The 13,727-nt window shown below is 33.3% G+C and overlaps 1 protein-coding gene across 2 annotated transcripts in view; it reads left to right on the top strand.

Moving 5' to 3' along the window:
• LYN (LYN proto-oncogene, Src family tyrosine kinase) overlaps nt 1–13,727 on the top strand; it is a 130,917-nt gene that overhangs the window by 22,461 nt on the left and 94,729 nt on the right. The gene's annotated exons all lie outside the window — the stretch shown is intronic.

The following is a 13,727-nucleotide window of genomic DNA, read 5'->3' as shown; positions in this document are numbered from 1 at the left end:
TGTCTACATATTATATACTTTTCAAAGGCACAAAGAAAGACGTCTTCTCATCTTACTTTTTTGGGAGTTAAATGTGTTCTTCATAATTTTGCAGTATTCAATTTCAATGATTTTTAGATTCTTATACTATTACAACTAACATGGACCTAGAAACATCTCATAGTTCAACTTCATGATTTTGATAGTTAAGGAAACCAAGGTTTAGGGAGATGGAGTGACTCATACATTTGAATGTTCTTCAGTTTGCATTGTTGTAACCATTGTCTATTGCTTTCTTGACTTTGCTTATCATATTTTGCATCAGTTCATATGTCTTTCCATGCTCTTCTGTGTTTTCATCATGTGTGTTATTTTTATAGGACAATAATACTCCATTACACTCATGTGCCATAATTTGTTTAGTCATTTCCCAATTAATGAACAACTACTTTGTTTCCAGTTCTTTGCTACCAAAAAAAAGTGCTACTGTAAGAATATTTTGCTGTTTATGGACCTTTTCTTCTTGTCAATGATCTCCTGAGAGATCTATATTATACTTTAATGGGCTCAAGATATATTTGATATGAGTATTGTTTTAATCTGTGCATATCACAAACTTTAAATTCTTTATTCTTTTTTCTTTAGTTCTTGTTAATATTCTTTCATACAGCCTTAGAGAGGATTTGCCAATCATTTTGGAAGCCTTCCTTTTCTTTTTACATTCTGTGCCACACTTGAACTGAACATTTTCTGTAATATGTAAAAATCATTTATGTCTGATTCCTATTTTTATCTTTGTGTGTTGAAAAAAATGCATTTGGATTTAAACACATACACACTTTTTTGTATACATCTTTATCATTTGTAGGAATTCTTGCACAATTGAATTTGGTTTTCTAGGTAAGTATAAGGAAGATACCTTTAAGTAGATGGGCATAAATAAATATTTAAGTCATTTATCTTATTTTCCACTCATATTTAGACATAGTATGATGGATTTACAAATTAAAATGTGTGGGTCTTTTGCTGGGGAAGTAGAATTGTATGTGATCTGCACATAATTGTGATTCACCGCAAATCTCTTATAAGATATTTGAAAGTAGTATTTAAACTATTATTTAAATTGTTTTAAAATATTGAAAGTATTTAAACACATTGTTTAAAATATATTTTCTTTGATCTTCTTTACCAGAGTAGGCTTAAATGATATTGTTGGTACTAGATGTTATTAGCAGTATAAAGTGTAGTTGGGCTTTTACTGTACATGTAAGAATTTTGTTTTATTTTGGAAAAGGGATATAACTTGATTTGTAACATTTTTCATCTATATTGAGGGGCCATAGCAATAATAATAATAGTAGTAATAATAAATCACTCATGTATATAGCTCTTTACAATTTAAAAAAGTAGTTGCCTCAGTAGAGTAGTACTTCACTCATGTAGAAAGTTTACATTTTTTTTTCACTAATATAAAAAAAAAGGAATCAGAAAAGGTAATTGATTTAATTAAGCAATGTTACATAACTAGTATTAGAGCTACCTTTGATTCCAAATTTGCTCTGTAAAGCATATTCATGTCCATTTTTCCATTATAACATGGTTCTAGTGTATGTATTTAACAGGTCACATTGTTCTTGTTTTTAAATATAATAAAATGGTTTACATAAATTTCATGTGAATTCTTATTTTATTTTTATTTGTATTTTGTCTATGTCATATATATTTTAGATGTAAAGTATAAATAATAAATTGGTTGTCAGTAATATATGAACTATTGATTCATTATTTCTTAATGATAATATGCCTTATAAGAGATATACATTTTATGAACAGCCATAAATAAATATGGTCATAATTTAAGAGTAGAAACATCATTAGGGAAAATTCCTTTCTGCTGGCATTATGATCTCACACACTGTAGGTCTCTGTTACCTAGCCTTTAATTAAGCACTCTAGCCTGGACTATTGTATTTTTCTTATAATTGGTTTTCCTATCATTAAGCTTCCTCCTCTGATTTTCTTCATCTTTCATGGATGCCCAAATAATTTTTATAGGATTATAGAATATCAGCATAGGAAGGGATATTTGAAGTCAATTAGTCCTAATTTGAACAAAAATCTCCTCTGCAATATACTTGAAAAGTAATTAATCAGTGTTACAAAAAGAGGCTTCCTGTGAAAGGAAATCCACGCCTTTGTTTTGGTGAGGTAAATGGAGTTAAGGGGACTTGCCCAAGGTCACATAACTAGGACATATTAAATATCTGAGGCCACATTTGAACTCAGGTCCTCCAGATTCCAGGGCCAGTACTTTATTCACTTTTCCATCTAGATGCCCTGAACTCACTACTTTTTAAGACTTTTATTCCATGTTTGAGTAGTTCCAAACATTAGGAAGTTTTTTTTCCTTACAATAATCTAAATTTGCTTCTGAAGTTTCCTCATTGCTACTAGTTTTTCCCTCTGGAGCTAAGAAAACTTTATTCCTCTTCGATGTGATAGGAAGCACTTCAAATTCTAGAAGATGGCTAAGCCTTCTCCAAGTTAAACACATTGCCCCCATCTTTATTTTTTGTATGGATGAACTTCACCATCCTGATGGCCTTCTTTTGTCATTTAGCTTATTTTCCTGAGGTACAGGATTGTCACTGTCTCTGGACACACCATTTTAGTGATTACCTATTGCTTCTAGATTTGACATTACTCTTTCATAGCATTCTAGCCAAATTAGATGACAACATGTTCCTTGGATTCAGTGTAGTGAAACTCTGGGGATCCTTATTTCAACTACCTCTCTAACTAGGAAGTTGGCTACCCAAAGTTTTATAGTTCTTTCTCAGAATTTTAGAGATGCTCCTGAATGATTTGGGGTATCTTTCTAATATAGTACTCAATATTAATCACATAATTATCTCTTCATATTTTTAAGTGACTTGGTATTTACTTATCCAATTATATCACTTAACCCATTAACATCAACTAGTTTCTACAAAATGACATTTCCTGAGAATGTATTTCAAGAACAGGAATATAAAAACATCATCCTCAAATGTGGAACATAATGTCTTCTTTACCAACTTGTTCCTAGGGAAAAGTCAGTTCAGACTTAAAGAGGTTGCTGTACAAAATCCCATCCCCTCACTGCTACTTCAGGTTGCTCTCAATCTCACTTTAGCTGATGAACAGAGTCACTCTCGTGTTTATAAAACATGGTACTTCAGCATTGAACTACTGCTAGATTAAGTCAAGCTGGCCACATTAGGGCTTAGACGGTGAAGTTGGCTTGACTATCAATAAGCTCTGCTTTAATTTTAGTTCTTGAATCTGCCTCTAGCAGCTTACTCTTCTGACATTCCAAATCTCACAAAGTCTTAACCTAATACCTTTCATCTTTAATTAATTCTTCACCTAAAAGGAGAAAATATCTTTGTAACTTAACTATGTGACTTATAGGCTACATAATAGTAGCTAGGATTGGTGGAGAAGATAAAAGCTCAAGCTCTTTTTCCCTACCAGGAGGCAGCATTTTATCCTTGTGCATCTTCCCTTGGTTCTAGTTCAGAAGCCAAACATAAAACCTTTTTTAATTTTAATTTTAAATTACCATGTAGTAAATTGACAAGATATAGAGAAAACCTACACATGCTTTGAAGTGGACAGTTGGGTCCTTCCATTGCACATCATCACAAACTCCCAGAGACAAGCTCACCAAAAATCCATGAGTTCACTGAACATGCTCTTAGAACTAGATGCTCATTTGCTAATTCATCATTATATCAACATTTCATCTGTTTCCATTCATTTCCATTTCCTCTAGCCCTGGAATACAGTCCCTCCCTTTCTCATCCCATTTTTACCCTTATTTTTCTTCCAAAATTCAACTTGGACACCACTCACTCCACTAGTGTCTTTTTTTTTTTTTTTTTTTGCTGAGGCAATTGGAGTTAAGTGACTTGCCTAGGATCACACAGCTAGGAAGTGTTAAGTGTTAAGTGTTAAGGATCAGATTTGAACTTGGGTCCTTCTAACTTCAGGGCTGTTGCTCTATCCATTTTATGGCCTAGTTGCCCCCAATAATATCTTTTTTGACTACCCTGTCTCTTCTTTGAATGCCTGATACACTTATTTAACTGTGTACATTTATATCCCTTCAGTAGAATTTTTTAGGATCATAGGATTAGAGACCTAGAGCTAAAATGGATTTTAGAAGCTTTTGACTAATTGCTGATTAGCAGCATAGTAGATCTGAGTCAACTTCAGTTCTGGTCCCACTTCAGTCAGTATTTAGCTAAATGACTTTGATTAAGTCATTTAATCTTTACTAAGTTTTTAGTTTACTTTTTTGCAAAATAAATAAATAAAGATCATGATACTAGCCCTGCCTCCTTAATAGGAGACTTTCTTTTATGATAAACTAGTGAGCTAATGTATGTGAAATTATTTTTAAAATTGGAAAATACCAAACAAATAAATTGATGTACATCACAATCCCTTTTAATTGCAACAATTTTAAGTGATATTCTTTGAGAGTCATGGTGCCTGGGATTAAGGTGGTGGTTGCTGAGGGTTGGGGTGGCTGTGATGATTTCTCAAAATATGACAACAGTGAATTTTGCATCATAGACAAATTAACTCTTCATTTCACTTGAACAGTTAGAGGTCATTGTAGGGTTATTTATTGGCCTAATTCCAATATTGTCATGTCTCAGGAAATAGGCCAGAGGAAATAGAGAGATGGGGAATGACTGGTTAGTGAGCAGTCAGAACATGCAAAATATTTATCAATCAAGTTTACTGCCTTATATAGGCTCAGTTTGCTATTCTCCAAAACAATTACAGTAGTAAAATAAAAAAATCACCAATCACAAATCACCATAACAGATATAAAAATAATGAAAAAGTTTGAAATACCACGAGAATTACCCAAATGTGACACAGAGATACAACGTGAACTCCTACTGTTGGAAAAATGACTCCAATAAACTTGTTTGATTCAGGATTGGCACAAATCTCCAATTTGTAAAAAACAAAATATCTGTGATGTCCAAATGACTCTAATAAACTTGCTTGATTCGGGGTTGTTACACACCTTCAATTTGTAAAAAATGAAATATCTGTAAAGTGCAATAAATGAAACACAATCAAATGAGGTATGCCTGTTTACTGAAGAAATAGGAAATAATTAAAAGAGGTATAACATTAGAATTAAGAAGGGTTAGGGAAGGCTTCCTGCAAAAGGTGACATTTTAGTTGGAGCTTAAAGCAAGTCAGAGAGATCTGTAGTCAGAGTAGAGTTTTTGAATTCTTTGTTTCTTTCCCCATTCTGATGTTGATTGTTGACTTGGTTCTACATTCTTCAATCTTGATATTCTTATTCGTCAATTTCTTGGCACTATTATATGCTGCTCTTTCTTATGCATACTTGAGCAATTCTCTGGTCTTTAGCTATGCTGGCAAAAATTCTGGATTTGGATTCAAAGTACTTAGGTTTGAATCCCAACTATAGTAATCATCAGATTCTGGATGAGCCACTTTGTCTCTTTGAATCTCAGTTTCCAAATCTGGTAAATAAGAATCCCATATCACAGGGCTGTTGTGAAATTCACATGAGATAATGTTTTTTAGGATATTCATTTCAAAACCAAAATATCCTTCCCTAGCTACTCCCTATATATGCTGAATCTAAGTTCTTTGAGGAAGGGAACTGCCTTTGCTTTTGTATCTGTATTTCTAGTATTAGCTTAGTGTTTGGAATTTACTTACTGCTTTTTCATTCATTAATTAGTCGTTCATTCATTCATCATAATCTTTTTCTATGTGTAGGTCAAAAGTGGCCTAAATTTATATCCTTAGTAATGCCTTTTCATTCATTCATTTTTAGTTCATTCACTCATCATTACCTTTTTCCATGTTTAGCCTAAGCTTGATTCAGGAATACTTGTTTGTCTTCTACTTTACCTGGAGCTTATTTCTATATGCTATATATACCTGGTGCAAGTTTCAATAGTGCTGCATTCAAAGGTAATAGGAAAATGAATTGATTAAAGGGTTCAACTTCTGAGACATGTAATATATGGACTAGCTCTCTGGAGGACCTCATGATTAGCCAACAACCCAAAGTAAACATGGGATTTAATTCTCTAAGTGGAGGAAGCATGTACATAATAGAGAATATAGAGATGGAAGCTGTTGACAAGGATGGCAATGTTCAATTCAGGTTCAAAGTTCATTCACATCAATAAGTAGAGTTCATATATCTGAAGTCAAACTTGGCTTGCCTTCTTCTTTGGGTTTTCCTACCAAGAAAACAAGAAGCAAACATTATGAAATTAAAACTTTGCTTCATAGCAATGGTGATTCTTGGCATATCTGATCAATGAAATTACAACTTTTATGGAACTTTATCTTAGAATCTGGATTTGATTTTTAGCAAATTCTAATACCAAAGTGCATGTGATTTAAAGTCATCTGAGTTAGAAACATCACTTAAAATCATCTAAGTTAAAAAAAAATTAGAAAACAAGAACTAGAGTTCAAATATTTAACAGACCCTAAATTTAAAGAGGCACATTGAGTGGTTGCCAAATCAGAACTGAATCAACACTAATGAGGAATTCTAAATCCAGCTCTGTGGCTGACCTCCTTTGTTCTGACCAAAATCATTTCCCCAAAGTTTCCAGTGGAGAATGAGTTTGTGTGTTTTTGTGTGTGTGTGATAGAAATGTACCACTTGGTAATTCATAGGAGGTTGCTTATTTGTTTGTTTTTACTATAGTTCTTGGAGATTTTTAGGTAAATGATGAGCTCAGTATTATATATTCCTTTCTCAGATGCTCTGCAGTAGGATAATAGATCTTGAGCTGAAAGGGACCTCAAAGGCCCTCTAATTCAAACTCTCTATTTTATAAATAAAGGAAATAAAGTACAGGGAACATAAATGGCATTCCCATGATTACACAAGTAATAAGTGTCAAAAGGAGGATTTGAAACCAAGTGGTCTGATTCCAAAGGCAGTTTGTTCTTTTAAATGTGGTTAATACTACTTGCTACACTTAACTAATTTGGGGTTGTAGTGGTGGCAGCAGTGACATAATTATCTTTATTTTAAAAATAAGATTTTGTTGATAAATTTTGTTTTTTTATATTATCGTTGTTCTCCTAAGTTTCCCTCTAATCCTTCCAGAAAGTCATCCCTTATAATAAATGGTATTTTTAAAGAGAGGGGAAAAAAAGGACAACTGATCAATATATTGATAAGTAATGCATAATACTTGTGGATCTCCCTTCTTTGATAAAGGACAGGGTGAGAGTATTCTGTCATATCTCTTCATTCAAGTCCTTCTGGATCTGTATAATTTTGTTATATTTATTCTTATTTTTTTTGGTGTGTAGTTGCGCTTTCCATTTCCATTTCTGTAATCATTTTGTATATTGTTTTCTTGGAAATCTATCACTGTGATGATCCTTTCAATCATCTTATAGTTAAGATAGTATTTCCTTTAGGAATTTGAATGAGTTTGTCTTTCAGCATAATAATTTTTATCCTTTTTAAAATTTTTGAATATTTGCTTTTGCATTGTCAAATTATGCTGATCAAGCTTATGCTTTTTTGGATTTACTCAAAGCATAGAAATCTTTTCCCCATCCCATCAATTTTATTTTATTTTGTTGTTGTTTTTTTAATGTATGGGCAGCCAATAGTAAAGTTTTGTTTTTTTCTCTAATCTGTTACTCTTTTTTGCTTTATTATATTGTTTAACCCATTCACATTTTAAATTGTGAGAGTAAGGTTTATATTTCACACTCTTTCTAATATTGTTGTTTTTTTTCAGGTTATGATTTTGCCCTCTGTTCTGCTAAATGCATAATAATATGTTCTTTCAATTATTTTACCTTTATGTTTTTTAAAGGGAGCCTTGTTAATACTAGCTCACTTTCGCTTATAGCTAATCCACTATTATTTCTTAACCCCTTTTTCTTTGGGGTATTGCTTATTAGTTCCTTTTTGTCTCTTGATTTCATTTGAGCATATACTTCTCCCTCTCTTTTTCCCTTTTCACATAGTTAAGTAAATTTCTTCTTCCTTTTCTCCCTTCAAGTGCTCCTATTCATTAGATTTTTTATTTCATTTCTTTGTGCCACTTTCAACAAAAGGATTTCTCTTATTCCTTTAATTATTCACCCTCTCTTGCTGTCTATTCCAGACCCTCATTCTCTGGTTCTTGACCTCTGTAATTGTTTGGACTCTGTTTTTTCTTTATATTCCATATAGAAAAGCAAAAGCAAAGCTTTCTAGGTATCTGTTCTAGGTAGGCTTTTCAAGATAGTTTCTGTAGACCTTGTAGAACTTGTCCAGTGAATTCCCTTTTCCATTGTGCTTAATTCCCAGAACAGTATTATTTATTACTGATGTCACAGAGGATATTGCCGTATACCTTACCATATTCCTGACATGCAACCTCCTCTTCTTGCCTTTCTCCCAGCCCATTTACTGTAAAACTTTCTCCCTGAGTCCATGTTCTCACATGCAGTAGTTGCCAGTTGCTCCCAGGAATTTTAACATCCCACTTCCTCCCATAACAAATAATTAGATTTTTCAGATACCAAATCTCCCAGGTCATAATCGACACAAGGTACCCAATTCCCTTCATAGACCATTTCTTTTCACCCATGGGAGCACTCATCAGTGAAACATCCTCTTATCATCAAAGCAAAATCTCTTCCTTTGCCTCCCACCATTTCAATTTTTTCTACCTCCTCTTCTCTTACTCCCTTGTAAGTTCTTCTGAAAAGAGATTTTTCCCTTCATTGCTAGCCCTTGATTCAACCCTAACATATAACATATTCTTTTCAAAATCCTTTTTCCACTTTCTCTCTTTCCTGAACCTTTCCATGCTATAATGTAGTCTCATTTGTAGGCATGTATTACCAGGTTCTGTTTATAATGCCCATGCACCCCCCCCTTTTTTTTTTACTATTATATCCCATCAGACTTGTGCCTTCATCCTTGTCTCCTACTTTTAGAAAAAATTTCTTCCTGATCACCCTGCTGTCACCATTGCTGTTGTTGTCCTTGGCTGCTGCATTAAAAAAAAAAAAATTTCTTTGTTTCTACCATTTAGGATATTCAAGAAGCAAATAATCTCCTCAGTTCTGTTTTTTTTTCTAAAAATATTTCAAAAAACATTTTTATTAGAAGTTCATCTTTTTCAAGTATTGTTAAACTCTGATTTGCTGGGTAGGACATGAATCCTGGCCTGAATCCTAACAATAATGCTCTTCTGAAAACATTATTTCATTCCCTCCTATATGTTTTTGTGTATGCACATAATAGTTTTGTTTTATTTTAAATTCCCTTTCTTTGTGTTTAAAGATCTTTCTTCCAATAATGCAGTAAGGTGGTGTAATGGAAGACCTGAGTTCAAATTCAAGCTCAAATGCTTGCTTTAACACAAGTTATTTGATCAAGTCATTTAACTTCTGTTTGCCTTATTTTTCTCAGTGGCAAAATGGAGATAACAATACCTATCACAATTGTAAAGACCAAATTAGATAATATTAGTAAATTGTTTAGCATAGTTGCTGGCAAATAATAGGTGCTATATAAATGTTTCTTCTCTTCCTTATAGCATATGTAGCACTTGTTTCTGAATTGAATTGTTAAATTTAAAACCTGCAGTTTGTAGGCTTTTTTTTTTTTCTGGATTCTTTCAATTGGTATTTCATTTTCTTTTTGCCTATTATTTTTGCTGTGCAAGTTTATATATTCTACTCATGTTTCTTTAAAAAAAACACTCAAGAATAGCATGTTGTGGTTCTTTTTAAAAAAAATAGCTTTTTATTTTCAAAATATATGCAAAGATAGTTTTCAATATTCACCCTTGCAAAACCTTGTGTTCCAATTTTTTGCTCATTCCCTTCTCCCCACCCCTTAGCAAGTAATCCAATATATCCAATATATGTTAAACATGTATGGTTCTTTTATATATATTTCCATCGTGTTGCACAAGAAAGGTTAGGTCAAAAAGGAAAAAAATGAGAAGAAAAATAAAAAGCAAGCAAAGAACAATAAAAAAGGTGATGTGATCCACATTCAATTCCCATAGTCCTCTCTCTGGGTACAAATGGTTCTCTCCATCACAAGTCTGTTGGATCAGACACCTCATTGTTGAAAAGAGCCATGTCCATTAGAATTGACCATTATATAATCTTATTGTTGCCTTGTATAAAATTCTCTTGGTTCTACTAACTTCACTTAGCATCATTTCATATCTCTCCAGGCTTCTCTAAAATCAGCCTGGTCATCATTTTTTTGGGAACAATAATATTCCATTACAGCCATACATACTAACTTATTCAGCCAACTGATGGGCATCCACTCAGTTTCTAATTTCTTGCCACTACAAAAAGGGCTGCAACAAACATTTTTGCCATGTTGTGGTTCCAATATTCTCATATTCCAAAGGTTTCTCTGTCTCATGAAATGTTTAATCATTTTCCTTTACTTTGATGTATTTATTCATAGATGCTTAGATTTGTTTACTAAATCTAAAGTATTGCTTTGCTAATATATGCTCTCTTACATTATCTGCTTATGTTCAAGATCTTTGATTTTTTTCCCCTGATATCTTTAGAAACTTCAATCTTCTCCTTATTTCCGAATTATCTTCTATTACTTTCTGACTGTTTTTTCTGATGATAGTTTCCTGGGGAGCCATATCTCAAAATGCCTCAGTCACTTCCCTCATGTTTAGTGGAATGCTGCAAAAGCACAGTCTCACCACAGAAAGTGTTCTGCCCTGCTATCTTGTATTTGTCTCTCTGCCCCTTGTTCTTTGACCTATCACCAGCAGTTCAAAGAGCTGCCATGGTGGCACAATAGGGTTTTACTGCCTTGGTTCTAGTAACCATTCTGCTATTATGAGGTTTCCTGTCCCACAGTGGTAATTTCAGCTGCTCCACCAGTGTCTGCTCTGGCACTAGCAGTCTAGAGCTTTGCAGCACTGGTCTAAGGGGTTGTGGCTACTGACTGGCTGTCTTAGCCATTCAAACTCTACCAGTCTGAGGGAAGGAAATACAGGGGAGTGTAGGGTTGGGCTTCATTGTAAGCCTGTGACACATTCTTGGGTGTGCTGTTGCAGTCTTGCTGCAGGTAGCATGAAAGGTGGGGAAAAGTGCTGAATGAATATAGGGTCCTGAATTTGGAGGTTTTAAAATTTTATTTATTTATTTATTTTTTTGATGCTGGGTGTCCTAGACTGTGGAGTTAAAGTTACTGAAATTACTTTCCCCCTGACACAAGATTTCTGTTTTGAAGAGGTTTAAGTGGTCACAGGGAACAAAGAAAATGTCTAGTACTTTATCTTCTTGTTCACATGACTCGGAAAATATATGCTCCCTTTGTTTTTAAAGAACAAAATGAAAATGGCTGCTTCTAGTGATATTTTTAAGACTTTTTTTTGTATTGTTTAGATTAATATGTATTAAAGCAAATGGATTTTATTAATCTACTTTGGAGAATCTCGAGGTAATTTCATATTAGACAGAGGCAATATTTTAGAATTTTACTGTAGTAAATCATAATTTTCTCAAAAAGAGGTATCAGAAAATCAATTTAAATACAATTATTAAAATAATTGCATCAAAGTCCATTTATTTGAAGTAGTTTTGCCTCTTTTCTCTATCTTTTACGAAAAAAAGTCCTCATGCATTTTGTTCTAGCATTCATAAAGCAGTGGTTTTATCATGAAAGAGGTTGAGACCTCAGAAGAATTCTTTGAAGAGTTCTAAGGAGCTTGGAGGCCAGAGTTGCAAACTTTAAACAGCTGTCTTATGGGGCCAGAAGGGGAATTGCATGTTACATAATGGGGAGATAATACGTATATCTACTCCACTTTCTTGGTCTCCCATCTACCTTCCCTTTTTTCTTAGCTTTAACATCTCTTCCCTCTAAGATGATCGGTAGCCCTTGCAGCACCTTCAGGAAGATTGTATTTTGGAAAAAGTCTGAGGCATAAAGACTGATAGGGATTAATAAAGTAGAAATAGTAGATACATATGACAGCTGGACCTAGGTATAAATCTGGACTTAAGCCAGCATCACTATCAATGCCATTTTGAAATGTTGCAGCTTAAAAATACTGGACATAACTGGAAGGGAAAGAATGTCTGCACCAGAAAAAAATACACAAGCAAATAATTTTGATTCTAAAATTAATTCACATAGATGTTATGTTTTGTAAGTGAAAATTATAGCAATTAGCTTATATCCATTATTTAGAAATATTTAACTCTTTCATCGTCTTATACAGAATCTTGTAGTTGTATACCAAATCTGAATAATAGTTGCTTTCTTCCTTTCCCATTACTTTCAAATTAAAAGACAAAGGGTTCTTACTTTTTACTTTAGTGGTGTCTCTTCAATTTATTTCTAGACCTGTTTGGGAGAGGTTTGGGTGATTAAAGCATTATAATTTTCTAAAGGCATTCTACCCTGTTTTCTTTCTATTTAATCATGGATCCTACTCATCCATATGTACCATCTATTTCAGATACAGATACATGTTTTGTGTATACTGATGAATACGATCTATAAATTTTTCCATTTAGCTAATATGTTGGAACAAATCATTCTTCATCCACTAGATTTTTCCTGTGCAAATGGTTAGTCCAAACACTTTTGAGTGATTATAGATCTTTTCTGGAAAGCTCAGTTTCAAATGATAGGCACAGTACTATCCATAAACATTAACATCTAGAGGACTTTACTCCATCTTTAAGGAATCCCTTTAATGACTCCAAACTTCTCCCCCAAACACTATTCAAAAAAAAAAAAATCACATAAGCTAAATCTTAGCTTTAAAAGAGTAAAACAAAAATAAGACCACTGTGAAATACGAAACTTTGAAGAACTGGAAGGGAAAATATCTAATGAAAAAAGAACTGAGCATGTGAGGTACGTGAGTGGTAACAGAGACAATCTGAATGTTCCACTAGTGTCCATCCTGTCAGCGGAGGGAACAAGAAAGTGCCCTAGTACATTGTGTTGATCCCCAATAGTAAACTTATGAGAAGACATCAACAAAATGGTCATAGATGGCTTGCAAGCTCTATCATAGGGAAAGAAAACATGTTGATGACATCACAGATTCATTTAATTATTTCATTCCCATGGAATGGGAATTCTACTTAACTCTATTTAACTCCCTAACTATTTCTGCCTGGATGACTCCTATTTAATCCAATCCAACACACATTTATTAAGTAACTAAAAGACAAAATTTAAAAAATAATAATCTTTGACCTTAATAATCTTATATTCTATTCAAATAATAACTGAAATTTATATAACTCATTACAGAATCATTTTGTATGTTCTCCCTCATACTGTTGTTATGGTTCTTTAGCTGCTCTATCCACCTCCAGTCACTTCCTCTTGTATTTTAAACTACTCCTTGATTTGGAATAATCATTATCGAATAATACTCTGGTGATATCACTTTATTGCTCATTAACCTTTATGACTCCTCATTTACATTTGAATTAAAATCCTAGCATTTCAGTCTTGTATTCTCAGATTTCAGCATACTTTTTTTGTGGAATCTTCTTCCATCTATATCTTTATCTATGCATCTCCCATTTCCTATCTGTTGAAATATTCTATCCATCATTCAGAATGCCCTTTAAATGAAACCTCCTTCATGAATAACCCTTCCTTCACCTATCTCCCCCAGAAAGTCTTTACTTCT

This window comes from Antechinus flavipes, chromosome 1 (assembly GCF_016432865.1).
Source record: "Antechinus flavipes isolate AdamAnt ecotype Samford, QLD, Australia chromosome 1, AdamAnt_v2, whole genome shotgun sequence".
Lineage (NCBI taxonomy): Eukaryota > Metazoa > Chordata > Mammalia > Dasyuromorphia > Dasyuridae > Antechinus > Antechinus flavipes.
Note: the sequence above shows the minus strand (reverse complement) of the source record. Positions and strands in the feature narration are given on the sequence as shown.